This window comes from Oxyura jamaicensis, chromosome 3, assembly GCF_011077185.1.
Source record: "Oxyura jamaicensis isolate SHBP4307 breed ruddy duck chromosome 3, BPBGC_Ojam_1.0, whole genome shotgun sequence".
NCBI lineage: Eukaryota > Metazoa > Chordata > Aves > Anseriformes > Anatidae > Oxyura > Oxyura jamaicensis.
The window spans coordinates 103881783-103897900 of NC_048895.1; the positions used below are offsets into that span (position 1 = coordinate 103881783).

Sequence of the window (16118 nt, forward strand, 5' to 3'; positions counted from 1 at the left end):
GACCCTTCTTGGACTGTGAGACTGGACAAGAGACCTCCCGTCGTCCCTTCCAATGTGAATCATCCTATGATTCGATGACCAGATAGTCATGCATTGTACAGGAAGTCTGCAGGAGAAGACTAATGCAATGTCACACTGGTATTTTCTTTTTTATTCTCTATTCTTCACAGAAAAGGCACTGTATGTGCCTTTCTGACAACTGCTGAACATTTAGCTGATGTTTTCAGAAAACTGCCTGCAGTGCTCAAAGACCTCTTTGCTAAGTAGGTAAGTATCTATTATGCACATACCGTTACCAGCTGTAGCAAAAGCAGAGCAGAAGGAGCATTAAAAAGTGGTGTTGTGAAGGGTGGCTTTGACAGCAACATCTTTCCATTTTCTCTGCTGAGCTACTTCACTGAGCTTGGACGAAGCAGACAGCAAGGAGGAAAAAGTCTTTCTTAGAAACACAGAATATCCTGAATATTGGAATATGGGAAGGGACCCACAAGGATCATTGCGTCCAACTCCTGGCTCTACAGAGGGCTACTGTAAAATCAAACCATGTTTCTGTGAGCATTGTCCAAATGCTTCTTGAACTCTGGAAGGTTTGGTGCCATGAACACTTCCTTGGGGAGCAACCCCTTTGGGGTTGCCTGGTTCTGTGGCTGCTGCTGTTGTCTGGTGCTCTGGCAAAGTCACTGTTTGAAAGTGAGAGCTGTCTGCTGTGAGGGCAAAGGATGGCACTCTGAGCCACTAGCATGCCCATTGTCCCTGCTATGCTCCTGCACTGGAGAGACTGAGAAGAGCTGGACTCTGCTTTAGTTCCATGACCAGCACTGGTAGCTGCTGCCTTCAGCCTGAGCAGCCTCATGCCATCCTTTCCTTCCCCTCTCTCTAGATATGTGAATCTTCTGGCCGACTGCCTTTGCTGTTTCACCGAACTCCAAACCTCAACAGGCTATTCATACTGTCAGCATCTTGCCTCTGACTTCTTCCTTGAGTGCTACTGTGGCTTGCTAGAACTGTAGGGCAGACCTTTTATTGCACATTCATCATTTTTTTTTCATTTATTAGTACTTAATTGAATCTGCCTTTTTAATCATCCACTATTAGGAGGTATACCTGCAACATTTCACAGTCTGGTTTGGGGCATCTTAAACAATATTCTGACATTTCATTATTCCGTGCTGTACAATGTATCAAGCTCTTTCACAGCATTGTTCACCTCCTTCTCCAAATTATTGGAGACTATACTGAGAGTCACAGTCCATCAGTCAGGCATTGGTTCCATTGGTTCCATTCCATCCCACTCATATTTACCATTCCTCTGGTACTGAACTTGGTTTAAGCTATAGGTTACCTGCCTTAGCCCTGTAGTTAGTAGTTCAGCAGCTTCGTATTTGGGTAACAAGCTTCTGGCCCTGGTGATCTTTAACTTCCAAACAACCTGTTCCATTCATAAGTTTCCTTTGCTGACCATCAGGAAAAAGTTCTGACTTTCAGATATCGTGCTGATGTGTAACACCTCCAGAATGCTCCAGAAAAAGCCTTTAGCTGATTTATAGGGATCTTTATAGCACCAAAATATCAGAGGGGACATTTGATTCTTGCTCCTTTCATTTTTTTCCCCATTTTTGTTTTTATTTTTATCTGTTGTTAATTTAAAGATTTAACTGAGTTGCGAGCTCTGTCTTAGTTCTCTTACCAACTGCAACATGAACAGCACCAGTTTGAGATGCTTACTGATACTTATCCAGAGTTTGTTTCTGCAATTTATAAGAATTGTTTCCAGTCTGAAAACTTAATTGCCTGCATGAAATTATGAGCAGCTTTCTGCTAGAACTTAAGAGCTGTACTCTTGCCTTTTTGGGGTGGAAAAGACTGCTGGAATGTGCTGTGTATACTGAAGGTCAGTATGAAAAGTTTTCCTATTTAGTGCAAATGGCACAAGTTTTTAAAAGGTGCAGCCCACAACTCAGGTAGGAAAGTCTTGATGCTGGCAGTCAGGCTCATTACCAAAAGTTGTCCAGAAGTCCAGGTCTTTTCTTTGCCTTGATGCATAAGAAACCTTTGCACTAATTTTGAGCAATTAGATGATGATGATTATTATTATTTAAATGAGACACAGAGGTGCAAGTTGCTTTTGAATGTGAATATAGGCAGCACACCCTTTTGCTGCAGGACAACTCTGTAGCCCATTTCTGAGCACTGAATGTAAGTATCAGATGCATTTGGTTATGTTTAAACAAGTTGCCAAGAGCTGCATTTGATGCGCTTTCAAGAGGGAGAGGGAATGTAACACTTGGCTGTGATACAGGTCTTATTGCAGAGGAGAAGGTGGAAGAAGCTGCTTGAACTGTATCATATTGTAAGTATATGAGATTTGGCAAGTCTGGATTAAATTTTTTTTCTTGTCATAATTTCTGGGCAAAATGAGGTGATTATGAAGGAGTAACTAGACTAGTTCCTTAATCACTTTCACTTCAGTCATTACATTATCATTCTCAAACTGGATCAAATCTGTATTGGTTGCACTCATTACTTAGCTTGTCCTAGCACTGAATGAAGATGAAGACTACGTTCTGATTCTTCTCACATTGATCAAGACTTTTACTAAGGTTGATCAGTAGATTGTTTTGGTATGGGATGTTGCTGTTGTGCACAGAGTCTCCTTAGAAATTCTCTTTCTTTTATCTGTGAGATGATCCAGGGAATGCAAGCAGTTGTTCCTCTGCCCCATGGATCACTTTCTTCTGACCACTGATGCATCATGCCTGCTGTTTGCCATATGAGACCACCAACACTGAAGAAACATAGGCTAAGAAAGGTAAAGCCTCAAGATAACTTGCAGTTACTACACCTTCATTCTGTCTGGCCTTGGTCATGCAGTAGTTAATGTGCTGTGTTTATTTTTTGTTTGTTTTTTTTTTGTTTGTTTGTTTTATGGTATCCAGTAAAATAGACTTCATGAAGTGCCTATTGCAACCTCACACATCACTAGAGCAAGTCAGGTGCCTCTCAAGACCTCCAGAGGGAGATCCTGTCCACGTAACTTTTTCAAGTTTAGCCTGAGCAGGCAAGATCTTTTAGAAGTCTTCACCATCATCTACCTGCCTTCATAGTCTCTGTAACAAAGATAAACGCTTTTCAATGACCGGTTTTTTAGGTGTCTAAAATTAGGTCCTTAAGAAGAACATGCTGGCTGGCTGTAATTTTAGGTGAAGTTTGGAAGCCAGGGACTGGTTGCCTGAAGGTGCTTCCAGTCTTCATAACTACTGAAAGTGAAAAAAGAGCACTTGAATACATTTCATCCAAGCTGAAAAGTCAGAATGCTTATTGCTGTGCTTACCATGAGATGAAAGGTGATTATTTCATAGCTCATAATCTTTAAAGAACGCCAGTGGTTATGTTTTCACCATTATTGGCTGTTGCATCATCAGATTATACTGGTATTTAAGTCTGGCTTTGCAGGGGAAAAGTTTGGAACCTTTTTAAAAAATGCTGTTTATAATAAAATAGGGAAACAAAGAGCTTAAACAGTGGATTAACTGGATTTGGGAGATAACTAGCAATCCAAGGCACTCTTCTTTAATCTGTATCGATTTTTAAAACTAATCTCCAAGTAGCAGGCTTTGGCTACTGTGACTAGATTTCTTTCACACACAAATAAACCCCCAAAGTTTCCAGTTTCTCCAGATTCCCTCTTTCCCTTCATATCCTTGGTCTTTCCTGTGCATCTTCTGTTTTATAACTCTATTTTTTTTCCCTAGGGCTGCTGAAATTGTCTGTGCTTTAGACCCTGGAACCAAATAAGGCACGTCTAGTTGGGAAGATACCATATTCAGTGGGAAGCAGGGGTGAGGATGCATGAGACTGGAGAGGAAAAGGCAGGGGGGAGGGCGAAGGGTTTGTATTCTTGACCTTAGGTAGCTGGTGCTGAGAGGTAGCTTATTGTGTTGAAGCACAGACAGAAGTAGAGTTTGTGGATGGGAAGGAGGGAGGAGGGAGGAGGAAGCTGGGACAGCGAGGGGGGAGGAGGAGAGAGCAGCATCTCTATCTTTCTTTGCAGACCACGCTGCTAAACAGCCAGGGGAGGCTCATGCTTCCCTAATATCCATCACTGCCTGCTTCCAGCGTGGTCACAGACAGAGCAACAAAGAGGGTCTCAGAGGTAAGATCCATGCAACTTGCAAAACTGTAGCATCTGCTGAAATAAAGAGGAGCAGCAACAATACAGAGAAAAGATTATCAGCACCTGGGAATGCTGAGAGGCAGCAGGGGGGTAACTGGAAGCCCAGGTCCCCAGAAGGCTAAGGAAGTGTTAGCAGTAGCAGTGAGCAACAAGAATAGAGGGGTGCAGACCAGATCCGAGGGGATCGGGATACCAGCTAGCAATATTCAGCAGTGGGTAGTTTGTGTCCCAACTGCCTGCATAGGAATAGGAGAAAATATGGTAGGAGAGCCATGAGAGCAAATACTTTGTTACCTGAAATATATGGCTAAATAAGGCTTAACAAAATGGATAGTTTATTTACCCAAAATGTAGTCTGTGAGTGAACAAAATATTTCATTAGTTTATGCATGTCAGAAGAAAAGACATAAATTAAATGCAAAGCTTAAGCCTGCATATTGTTTTGACATTTTATGTGAAAGTTTGATTTTTTACTTTAGGACTATATTTCATTTCAGAAATGCATTTAAATCAACAAGGAGAAACAAATGAAAAAAAAAAAAAACCCACACCTGAGTGAAATGTGTACTGTTCAGTCAAACAGAATGTGCTGTTGTATTATTGTAACAAAATAGTTGTGATACCAAAGCAAGGTATGCTCTTTGACCTGAGAAATTGTCTTTTTTTTTTTTTTTTTTTTTAATCTAGAAAAAAAAACACATAATTTTGTACTGGCCTGAAATGCAATTTTTAATTATGTTTGATCCATCCCCTCAGCGTAAAAAGCAATTTGGATAGATGTCTTTATAGAGTAAGCTGTTTATTTTTAGTTGCTGGTTCTGGATGCACAGATGAAAGAGGCAGAAATGCTACAATCTATATATTGGAGAAAATGTTGTTTGCTTTTTCCCCTGTGCTTTGTCTCATTTACTTTGCTTTTTAGGTATGAGCTACTTGGTTTTGATCTAATAACTCATAGACCCTTCTGAAAATGATTAACAAGCAATGATGTCAGTATTGGTTGTTAAACATGTTGAGCAAACTATAAACAAAATTAACAGTCTTGTATGTCTTATGAATAAGATTCTTAAGGATTTAATGTATTTTTTTTTCCACTATGAAACACTGAAATCAATCTCCAATGGTGGACATTCTGGTATTTTTATGCCTAACTGGAAGTTTCTGTTTACCTCCACTCTAAGTAACCAAAATAGTGAGTTGGTTGATCTGTGGTGTGAGTGAGGAAGTTAGAAGCACCATTGTCTGCTGCCTTTGGGAACCTGGTGATTGTGGACATGATTTGGATTTGAATTTTTATCAGCATAAATTTCCTGGCACAAGTGTACGTGGGGTCAGTATTGGGTTCTGTACTGTTCTACTACATCATTTTCTGATTTTTCTTAGAGAAAAGAGCCACAAACTTCACAACAATGGGGCTTTTATTTTACTTTTTTTTACAATTATGTTAATTACCATTTCAGGGTTTACAGTTCCATTATTACTTTCAAACAATAAATAGCAGCCTGACTTTGGTCTTTGTGTGGTGTCGTAGTTGTCAGCCATAGCTTTGAAATTGACTTAATTCACTAGAATTTTTTTTTTTTTTAAAGGAAAACAAAAACACTAACCCAAAATAACCTCTTTTCCTATCAGCCTGCTACTTGCTTACACATTTTTTGTTTGTTTTCTTTGTTTGTTTATTAAATCTATCTTTTGGTTTACTAGCTAGAGGAATGCCTAGTATATTTTTAAAACCTCATGTTCTGTCTTGTCCTCGATGCACATAAATCTAAGAAAACTTTTAATTTGAGGCCTTGAAAGTAATCTTTAACTTCTTGAGAAAAACTAAACTTACTATGTAAAAAATTGCTTTATTCCTGGCGGGGGATGGGGTGGGATGGGGTATTTGACTACTGTTGATTTTCTTTGCCTTCTATTTAGGAAATTGAATGTTCCCACTTTGGAAAGGTTTATCTGTGGTATGTGCATTAAAAAACAATAACAAAACATGTAGCAGTAAGAACCTAACACAAATCTACCACAGCAGATAAATTTCATTTGAAGCTAATATTTTTTTCCACTTAAACAATAGTTAGCTATTGTTCTCTTAAATCAACCTCCTATGAAATGTATTGTTCTTGAAGTTTATATGGGCTGGATGCAAAGCTCCCTGAAGTCAGGAAGAGACATTCCAGTGACTTCAAATGGCTTTGGATCAGGCCTGTCACGTGAGATTAGCCTCTGACAGAAGACATTATAAGCACAGGCACAGAACAGAGAGATTTTGGGATGGAATTTCACTTATGCCCTGATCATCTTTGCTTTGTGAATATTTGTTAGACACAATGTTTTCACATTTCACATTTCATTTATTTTGGATTAAAAATCTATTGTGACTATATAGTTTTACAGAAATTGTCATCTAACTTATGTTTTAGACCTATTGTCTGTTTTTGTCTATATTTAATGGCTTCTGTTAAGGGAATCTGTTGTTGGATATGAGAGTTCAGAATCTCTTAGATGAGTTTTTTGTATAACATCAATAATGCTATGAATAATATGCACAAAGTTAAGGGAAGAGTTTTCTACTGTGAAACAGCAAGTCAAAAACAACAGTTTGAATTCTATTTTCCTTGTTAACGAACATGTTCCATATAAGAAGCTAATGGCTTCCAGAGTTTCTCTTTAAAATACAACCCCCCTCCAAAAAAAAAACAAAAAACAAAAAACAAAAGTAGAAGAGATTGCTCTATAATTTGTGAAAAGTGGCAGTCAGTTTGACATTTGCAGTTGTTCTGCAAATAAGTTTCTCATTTGAAACTTACGCGACTTACAGAGTTTGAAAGTAACCACAAGAAGACCTGTGTAATTTTGCAGAACAAAATAAAACAGAAGCATTTTATAGCACTCCTTAGGTATGGCCAAATTTTTATTGGGAAGTTGTAAACTTTCAAAGGTGATTTGTGTCAATAAATGAAAGCCTATCAGACTCCTAAGCACACTAGTGATGCTAGGCATAATTATCTTTAGGGAAAAATTGCCTTTGGTTCTTATTGATTGTGGCTCTTCTAATGAATACAAAGTCTGCATGGTGAATGATAAGTGATGTGTCACTCCTCTTCCACCCTCACACAAAATAAAGCATTTATTCTCATCTGAGATCAGGCACAACCTTGGGTTTATTTCATGTGAATAAAAAACACCATGAAGGGGCATAAAAGGCCATTGTAGCTAACAGCCACCAAAATATATGCACAAACATCCCTACTTACACAAATATCTGAATGCATTCATGTATTACATACCTGCTCAGGGAAAGCATTACATATTTGACTTCAGCTGAAATTCTTTGCTTTTTTTCCACTTAGACTGTGGTTAATGATTCAGTCAGCTGCAAGTCTAACTCCTCAAAATGTCTGTTAGACAGACTGTGGCAGGAGATTCTATTTACTAAGGAAATTTAAAAATGTCACTTATGCTCGTGTTGTAGAGATTTGTTGCTGTCCCCACATAAGTACACCTAAGGATTCCAAAGTTTGATTTTCAGTTTGCCTTAATTTGCCATTATCCATGTGTTGCATTTCATGCTTAAATGTTTATGTGAGGAATAAAGAGAGTTTAAGAAGTAACATGAGCAGTGGTATATTTTTGAGAAAACAGGAAAGGAAAATTGCCATTTAGACTAAAAATTATCTTAAAAGAAATACTGATTGAGTGCTGCATGAAGAAAATATCCTTTTTCTAGCTAAACAGCATAGCAGTATTTTATGTATTAAAAGCAATCTGTAATGATGTTGGAGGCATGCTTTACATAAATTTGCAGTAAACAGAAATGAAGATTTATTTGTAGAAAGCATATTTACATCGCAGTCATAAAAATACGCAGTACTGACAAAGAACTGTCATGAAAGACATAGTTACAGATACGAGAATTCATCCTGATGCTCTGCTTATTGACTCTTTTTATGTTAATGCTTTCTGTGTTGTTTTAAAGGGTTGCCTGCAAAACATATCCTTGTATGCCTAGCTCTCTTAGTTTTTAGAGCTCCATAGTAGGAAACTGTGGGGCCAGGTCCTCTGTTTTTAAGAAAAGGAGAAAATATGTAGGTTTTTATTTCTGCCACTTTTCTATCTTAGGATAAATATTTATGTAAAATCAAAATAATGATCTGATCCTGTCTGGTGAAATTTTAGTGTCATGATAAACTGCTTTGAAATTTGATTATATTTGAATCATGTTTGCACTTCTGAGAATTATGTTTGCACTCCTATTACGATTTTATTATACAGGTCCTCATCTGTGGGCTATATGTCTCAGTTCCAAGAAGACTCAAATGGGTTTGTGGACAGGTTTAAATCACTGTCACTGCTTCTATCAACTAGATATTTATTATTAGTCTTTTCTGATTAGGAACCACATTTTCACATTTTCATAATCTCCATGCTTTCCCAGTTCCTCTATGAATTTAAGATTAAATTTGTAAAGTAATACCTCATACACAAAGTGGTCAAACAGTACACAAAGAATGGTGGATTCATAGTTATTACTGGTGCAATAATTGGGGATGTTACGTGTAATAATTATAAAATTATTTTCAGACATAAGAAGGATTGTGAAGCTAATGAAAAATTCCAAAGATCATTTCATTCTCATTAGTCAGCTGTTTTAATTATTTTCACCCCAGAGGTAATGAAATGGTTGATTTATGATGTAAGTGCATTTGTTTTTAAAGAAAACATTTGTGACTTGCTTGACTGCAATGTGACTCTGGTTAAGTGAGTGAGCCAGATCTCAGTGGTGTTTTGTACAGATGGAACTATAAATGGTTTGTGCCCTAACCGTTCAAAACCCATGCATGACTATGCTGTGGAGATATGCGCAGACACATAGATGTCGATTTTGCTCAGTCTTTCCTGCCATCCCTGAAAAAGTCACTTGTCACTCCCTTTAGAGGAAGAAATCCATCTTGTCACTTGCCAGTTCAGACTTTAATAAGTAGTTTTCAGTTTTAGCATTTTATTCAGCTGAAAATCTTTTATCTTGTTTGCTATACACTTCTTTGTCCCCCCTTGTTCTCCTGTTCTTCCACATTTTTTGTCATTTGTCATCTTTTGTGTAAAGAAGAGCACGGTGTTCAAACCAGTCATAATTATGTCTCTGCTGCTCTGAAGGTCCATGAGACAAAAAGGCCTTAAAAAGAAAAGAGTCATTTGACCTGGTATCCAGCTCCCCAAACAAGATACTAGCATTTTACATGTTTACAGCACAGCATTGTACTTTATCTCCTGCTTTGAAGTGCACCTGATTCTGGCAGGAAAAGCAGGAGGGGAATGTCACTGTAGTTGGTACTCTGCCTCACAGTCGGGTCCCCATTTAGAAGGGGATTTAGACTGAGTGTTCCCTAGGCAGCAGCAATACTCCAATCCCATGACCCAGCATGGTGGGGTTATTGTAGAATCATCAAGGTTGGAAAAGACCTCCAACATCATCTGGTCCAACTATCACCCTACTACCCATTTCACCCACTAAACCGTGTCCCTAAGCAGCCTTTCCTTAAACACCCCCAGGGACGGTGACTCCACCACCTCCCTGGGCAACCCTTTCCAATGCCTAACCACTCTTTCTGAGAAGAAATGTCTCCTCATTTCCAACCTGAATCTCCCCTGGCGCAACTTGAGGCTGTTCCCTCTAGTTCTGTTGCTAGTTATCTGTGAGAAGAGGCCGACCCCCAGCTCCCCACAGCTTCCTTTCAAGAAGCTGCAGAGAGCAATAAGGTCTCCCCTGAGCATCCTCTTCTCCAGACCAAACAACCCCAGTTCCCTCACCCGCTCCTCATAGGACTTGTGCTCCAGGCCCTTCACCAACTTCGTAGCCCCTCTCTGGACACACTCCAGGGCCTTGATGTCCTTCTTGTAGTGAGGGGCCCAAAACTGAACATGATACTCGAGGTGCGGCCTCACCAGAGCTGAGTACAGGGGGACGATCACCTCCCTGGTCCTGCTGGCTGCACTGTTCCTAATACAAGCCAGGATGCCATTGGCCTTCTTGGCCACCTGGTCACACTGCCAGCTCATGTTCAGGCGAGCATCGACCAACACCCTTAGATCCTTTTCCTCTGTACAGCTTTTGAGCCACTCTGCCCCAAGCCTGTAGCACTGCATGGGGTTGTTGTGACCGAAGTGCAGGACCCAGTTATGACATATTGACCAGGCCTACTCATATGAGAAGGTGGCTGAGCAAAAAGGGATGTACTGTGCACATTCTGTACTTAGAAGAGCATACAGAGACCTGCAAAATTCCCCTTGAATTCTGTGAAGGAAATCTGGGTGCAGAATCAGAGAAATGGTATTTGGAAAGCCCTGGTCTTCCACCAATACTGCAATCCATTCTCCAGGGGCAAGTAGACATTTGCAATGTGAAATGAGGATGTGGCTCCACAAGGAGAAGCTGCTACAGTTGTGATATTGTTGCTGTGTTATTGTGGAGTTTATTGCCTCATATAATCTAAGTATATTAGAATGTGTTTTATCCTGCCATTTAAAACTTTGTTTAAAAAGTTGATTTTATGAATAAATTGAAAATTTTTATTGGTCTAACCATGGTTGTCTAGGTCTTGTTCAGATTGAAAGAAGAAGTGGGAAGTATCCATCTGGTAGTAAAGTCAGTCTCAGTATGTTGGGCACAAGGCATAAACTCAAGAAAGATTTCATTGTGTAGCTTGGTAAATCTTCTGTTTTAATTCTTACCACCGAGGTAAGAATTAAATGTACTGTTGCTCCTGGCCATACAAGATGGCAGTGTGCAGTTCCTGACAGCTTTGGACAGCCGAGTACTGATAATGTACAGAACTACTGGTTAGATCCTTTTGTCTTACTGAGTTTGGTACCAGGCCTCAGAATTCATCAATAAATACTGGGTGTTGTTCAGTAGGTTCAAATTCCTAGACATTCCTGTGATGTCAGGAGCATTTGACGACAAGCAGACTCTTTGAAAGTCCATTTATTTTTATGTATCGTGTGTGGGAGAGGCACTGTCCCTTATGCTTCCTCACTTATGGAACTCTTTAAAGGAAACAGGATAGAAGGATACAGGAAAGAAGCTATGCAGTAAATAGTTTGTCTTGTTTTCTTGATTTTGAGAAGTTTGTTCTCAAAAACACTGTTTTCTGTTTGTTTGTTTCTTTATGAACAGAACTTGTCCTGTAAAGTTACGGTATCTTGACCACCTGTGAACAGTCAGCTGTAAATTTCATTGTATTATAACTTAGAAAAAGCAGCCAGCCTTTTTCTCCCCGCCTAAAATAGCAATAAAATCAACAAAACCATGAAGAAATTAGAACAACTTCAATATTTGGAGTATCTTCCATTTGCCTGCTCTAGCCCCCAAATGAATGTTAGTACTGACATTGCCAGTAAAGTTCACAGGGCCTGGGTTGAATTTGACTGTTTCTTTTACAACCTGTACATGCGTAAACCGGAGCTCACAGTATAAACAGCCAAGGTGTGGCATGGATGTGTGTGTAAGTTACCATCGTTAAGCTGCATGCTCAATGAGCTGCTCAGCCACAGTTACCCATAACTACAACATTTGTCTGGAGGCTTTAATAGAGAAGTAGTGTTGCTTTTCACCAAGGATTTACCATAGACAACTAAACAATATGGATAACACATTTATTACTTTCTTAGTCCCACATGGTTTTCTAATGCTATTTCAGTAGACCTTGTAGCCTGTGCGTATTGTGATGCCACATCCTGGTTTGTGTATGATGTGCTCCCAGTTCCATGCCAAAAAATGTAGCTCTGCTGAAAGCTGCAGTACAGCTTTCATAATAATTAAATTGGCTAGGGAAAGAGCATACACAAATAGTTATGTCAGGGCCAAAGATGCACAATAGAGGCCCAAAGACACTTTGGCCAAACATCAAATGGTGTGAACATGGTCCTTCCAGTGACTAGACCTGAGCAGTGTAGACACAAGTGGTTCTGCATCCCTCGACTTAAAGGACAGGCATCTCTTCCTAGGCCAGGGCTTTTAGCAGTAGACGTAAGATCACACTGACAAGCCAATCTGGATGGGAAGTCATGCAGTGTAGGATGGCAACAAGAAAGCAGAACATTGTGGGTCACTGTATCCCCATTTTGAATTAGCTATACGGCTTCACATAGCCTTTTCACTGCTAGATTGCATTGCTTTGCATGTAATTTGGTTTACTTGGCAATGTGTTCACTTTCTAAAGAAAAAAGGCTATCTTGAATTTAAGCTAAGTCTTACTACATGTTACAGCAATCCATTTAAGTTTTTCTAAGTGAGGCCTTCATCTCCATGTAAGGTTTTGTTGTTGTTTTCACTCTGTGTTTCTGTGGATCCAGGATGAAATACATTTTTCTTTTTAAAGCAACTCTTTGAATATATCCAGTTAGAAATTGCCTACACAGTTGTGTTTGTTGGTTTATGTGATAAAAGTCTGGCAACTCATAACAACACTGACATAATGGAGAAAGATTACTGGCAAGTATACCAAGTAGCAGTATTGGAAAGGAAAAATCTATGTAATCTTATATTTTCCACCTACAACAGAATAAAGTGTAACTGCAGCCATAAAATTTGCTACCCCAAAATTCATGGCCATGTATAAAATCATGCACATGAAAATCTAATGCGTTTTATGAAGGCTTTATTCACACATCCTCTTCCAACTGCAACTGTGCTGGTTAAAAAGGTTACTGCCCCCAGTACCTCATTATGGCACTTCTGTCAGAGGTTATCACAGTTGACTCTGCCAGCTGAGCTGCTCATGTGCACAATTCCTAATCTGTTTCTCTTAAAATGAATGGGGGTGCTGAAGATCTATGATCTTAACAGTTGCATTTTTTTTTTTTTGACTAAAGAGGGCCAGGGCTTGCTCACAGGAGTGACTGTGTGGGTGAAGCTGGCAGGACAATTATTTCCACCAGAGCAGTAATGAGTCTCTATAAAAATTATTGTAATCTTTTCAGGGGACACTCCCAGATTTGTCCGTGGCCTTATGTGCATTGGATTTGTATCACTGAATGTTTAGTCTTTTCATGTTGCTATACAGATATAGCCTTAGGCTGGTATATAGCTTGTATGTTTGCATGTTGTTTGTTATCTATGGAAATATTTACAAACTTGTGCCTCAGTAGAGCTTTTTTTTTTTTTTTTTTTTTTTTTTTTTTTTTTTTTTTTTTTAGCTATCTCTTCTATATTCATGCTGGGTCTGCTCTAGGGGCTCTGTACTGATTCAAAGTCTTCCGTTCCATCTGAAGACATACAATTTATTCTAAAAAAAAATCAACTATTTATTTTAAAACAACTGAAAAATGCTCTGGTTTGGTTCAAAACTTATTGAAACCAATTGGTTCAATTCTAATAAGCTTTGCATGGCTACCATCAGAATTTTGTCTGTGCAGATTCTGAATTCTAAATTTATTTATTTAGTTAGTTTTTTAACCTTCTACTATTTGCTTGTATTTGCCTTCATTTTTATGGTAGTGACTTAATATAGAAGAGAGTTTCTAAAAGTGGCAAGATTCTTGATAATTCTAGTAGCACTCTTCCTTTTGTGAACTGAATTTTCTTGTTTTAGATAGCTAAATTTAAGCAAGTAAACGGTTGAGTTGAGTAGATCGTATTAGGTGATTTAGAACTGGCTTTAAAACAAGCATTGTGAATCCAAGCATTTGCATTATAAATTATGTATTACTTTATTTTAAAATGTTGACGTGTGCTTTGTGTGTTGTGTTATTGCTGATAATATCATTGACTTAAAAATTGAGAGAAATATGTCAGTGGAGGAAAAAAAAATATCAATGTCAGTTTGGAAAAAAAAAATCAATACAAACCAGATTACCATTTGGTCACAGATTTTTAAATTAAAGTATGTTTAGAATAATATAAATTGTGAAATCCATCAAATTTTGTCCCATTCCTGCCAATGTAACTTCATGTCAGGATGACATTTTAAGAATGTGTTGCAAAGATGATTGTCAGATTACAAAAGTGCCTAGAATATATATGTATTGATCATCAATAAGCTATTTTTTTAAAGTTATTACTTACATGTGTGATTTTATGTACCTATATAGAGTGGACAGCAGGACTTCCCATAGTAATCAGGGGGAAAGGGGTGCTTCTTGAGGTGTTTTCCTGGCTGAGCTTGTGCAGAAAATGCTTAAATGCTGCAGGGAATGTATTGTGTTGTTAGGATTTTAGGGGACTCCCAGTGTCTTGTCTATATACTGAGCACTTTTATTTGAGTATTTTGTTCAATTTTAGTTCCTCAGAAAGAGGAAAAATTCAATGGCTTTATTAAAAGTACTGAAGATCATCTCAGATTGTTTTGTGGAAAAATTTTCTCAAAAAATTTTGGAAGGCATTGGGAAAATGATAAGTTTATCAATCACACCATTTAGGGAGGAAAATATTTTGAAAGCCATTAAAATGTTATATTTTCTGTAAATATAGACAAAAAATAGAAATCAATATCAATCCCTAAGGTATGCACATAATTTAAAATGTGTGCATTTATTGAGTGAAGTTACGTTAGCAAGCTCATATATCTGTCTGTTAAAAGTGGACTTCAGTATAATAGTAAGTAGGCAGAAATACTGTGGGTGTGAGTGCACAGTGAGGTGTCATCAAAAAACTTTAGACAGAATGGTTTATGAAATAAAGTAGGTGTTTGAGAGTGGTTTCCAAACGAGAAAATTGAAGCAATTTTTTCTTGTTGGGATTTCAATTCCCCGTGTTTGTAAAATCTTCTTAGGGTCCTCACTGGTACATTAGGACACAAAGCAATTATGGAAAGCAAAAGAAATCCTGAGTTTCTTGGCTAAATTTTGAAAGATTTTTTGACATGGCTGACCATCCTTCAAATAAGATCTTTGTGTCAGGGTGCAGAGGTCAGGGTATAGAAGCCTTGGGATATCAAAAGGTGGTGAGAAGAATGGCTGGGATTTCCAGCAGCCTAAGAGTGCTCTTTTGTCTCTGGTGGTCAGTTGTCGAGGATGATGCCTGTGGACATCAAAGAAATGTCTAAACAGTGTTATCTAGGCCTGTCCTTTGCCCCCTGCCATGTAATGGGCCTCTTTTCAGGAAAACATTGGGAAAGCTGAGAAAGCGAGTTGTCCTATGCTACTGCTCTTAATTCAGCAAGAAAGCAGATCAATAACATTTGCAGCAACCAGTAAAACAATCTGTTAGTTTTAAAAAGTGCAGATTAGTCAAGCCTATAAATTATATATTGCACATCCAAGATTTGATTTTAATGTGTGCTTTTTTTTTTTTTTTTTTTTTTTTCCATGCTCAACATTCTGTGAGACCTTTAAGAATTCAATTTCTGCTTGCTTTGACATATTATGGAGAACTGTTCTGAGAAAACAGACAAACAAAAATAGTCATTAATGAACTGATATTTTGTACAATATGTGCTTAAAAATTGACTTTGATGCCTCAAAGAGTGATGCCATCATTTTCAAGAAGGATGTGCTTTCCTCATCAATGAATGAAAGTTACAGTACCGAAGCAAAGGCTGTACCTAATATTTTTCATCTCCTGCATTGCCTGCTATTGAAGGAATAACAGCTGCTTGCTGTTCATTTGTGCTCAATGCAATACAAAAATATATTCTGGAAATGTTATGAGGAAAGAAAAAAGGTCTGTTATGAATATTTTCTATTTTGCCCAGGTGCAAAAGCAAAACACATTACTCTTTGTTCTTTTTTACATTTCTTTTTAAGGGTTGGAACTCTTTAAAACCCTACTTTTGCAAAGATATCCTGGCTACTGCAGGGTTTAATGGTGAAAAAACGGGGGCCTGAGCTATGTGGGAGCTCATTGGACTGAAGTAGGTGGCAACAGGGAAGAAGTCAGACTAGAAATAGACCATTTTTTCTAATTCCTGTAAATCTAACTCTGGCTTTTTGTTGATTCAAAAGAAACGAT

At 38.3% G+C, this 16118-nt stretch overlaps 1 protein-coding gene across 6 annotated transcripts in view; it reads left to right on the forward strand.

Moving 5' to 3' along the window:
* The first annotated feature begins 3951 nt into the window (after window positions 1-3951).
* GREB1 (growth regulating estrogen receptor binding 1) overlaps window positions 3952-16118 on the forward strand; it is a 93307-nt gene continuing 81140 nt past the window's right edge. For 4 of the 6 annotated variants that reach the window (XR_004749453.1, XM_035321832.1, XM_035321833.1 and 1 more), the window contains exon 1: window positions 3952-4153. The gene's annotated coding sequence lies outside the window, so the exon portion shown is untranslated. The remainder of the gene's footprint in view (window positions 4154-16118) is intronic. The other 2 variants (XM_035321828.1, XM_035321831.1) reach the window with 1 other exon arrangement.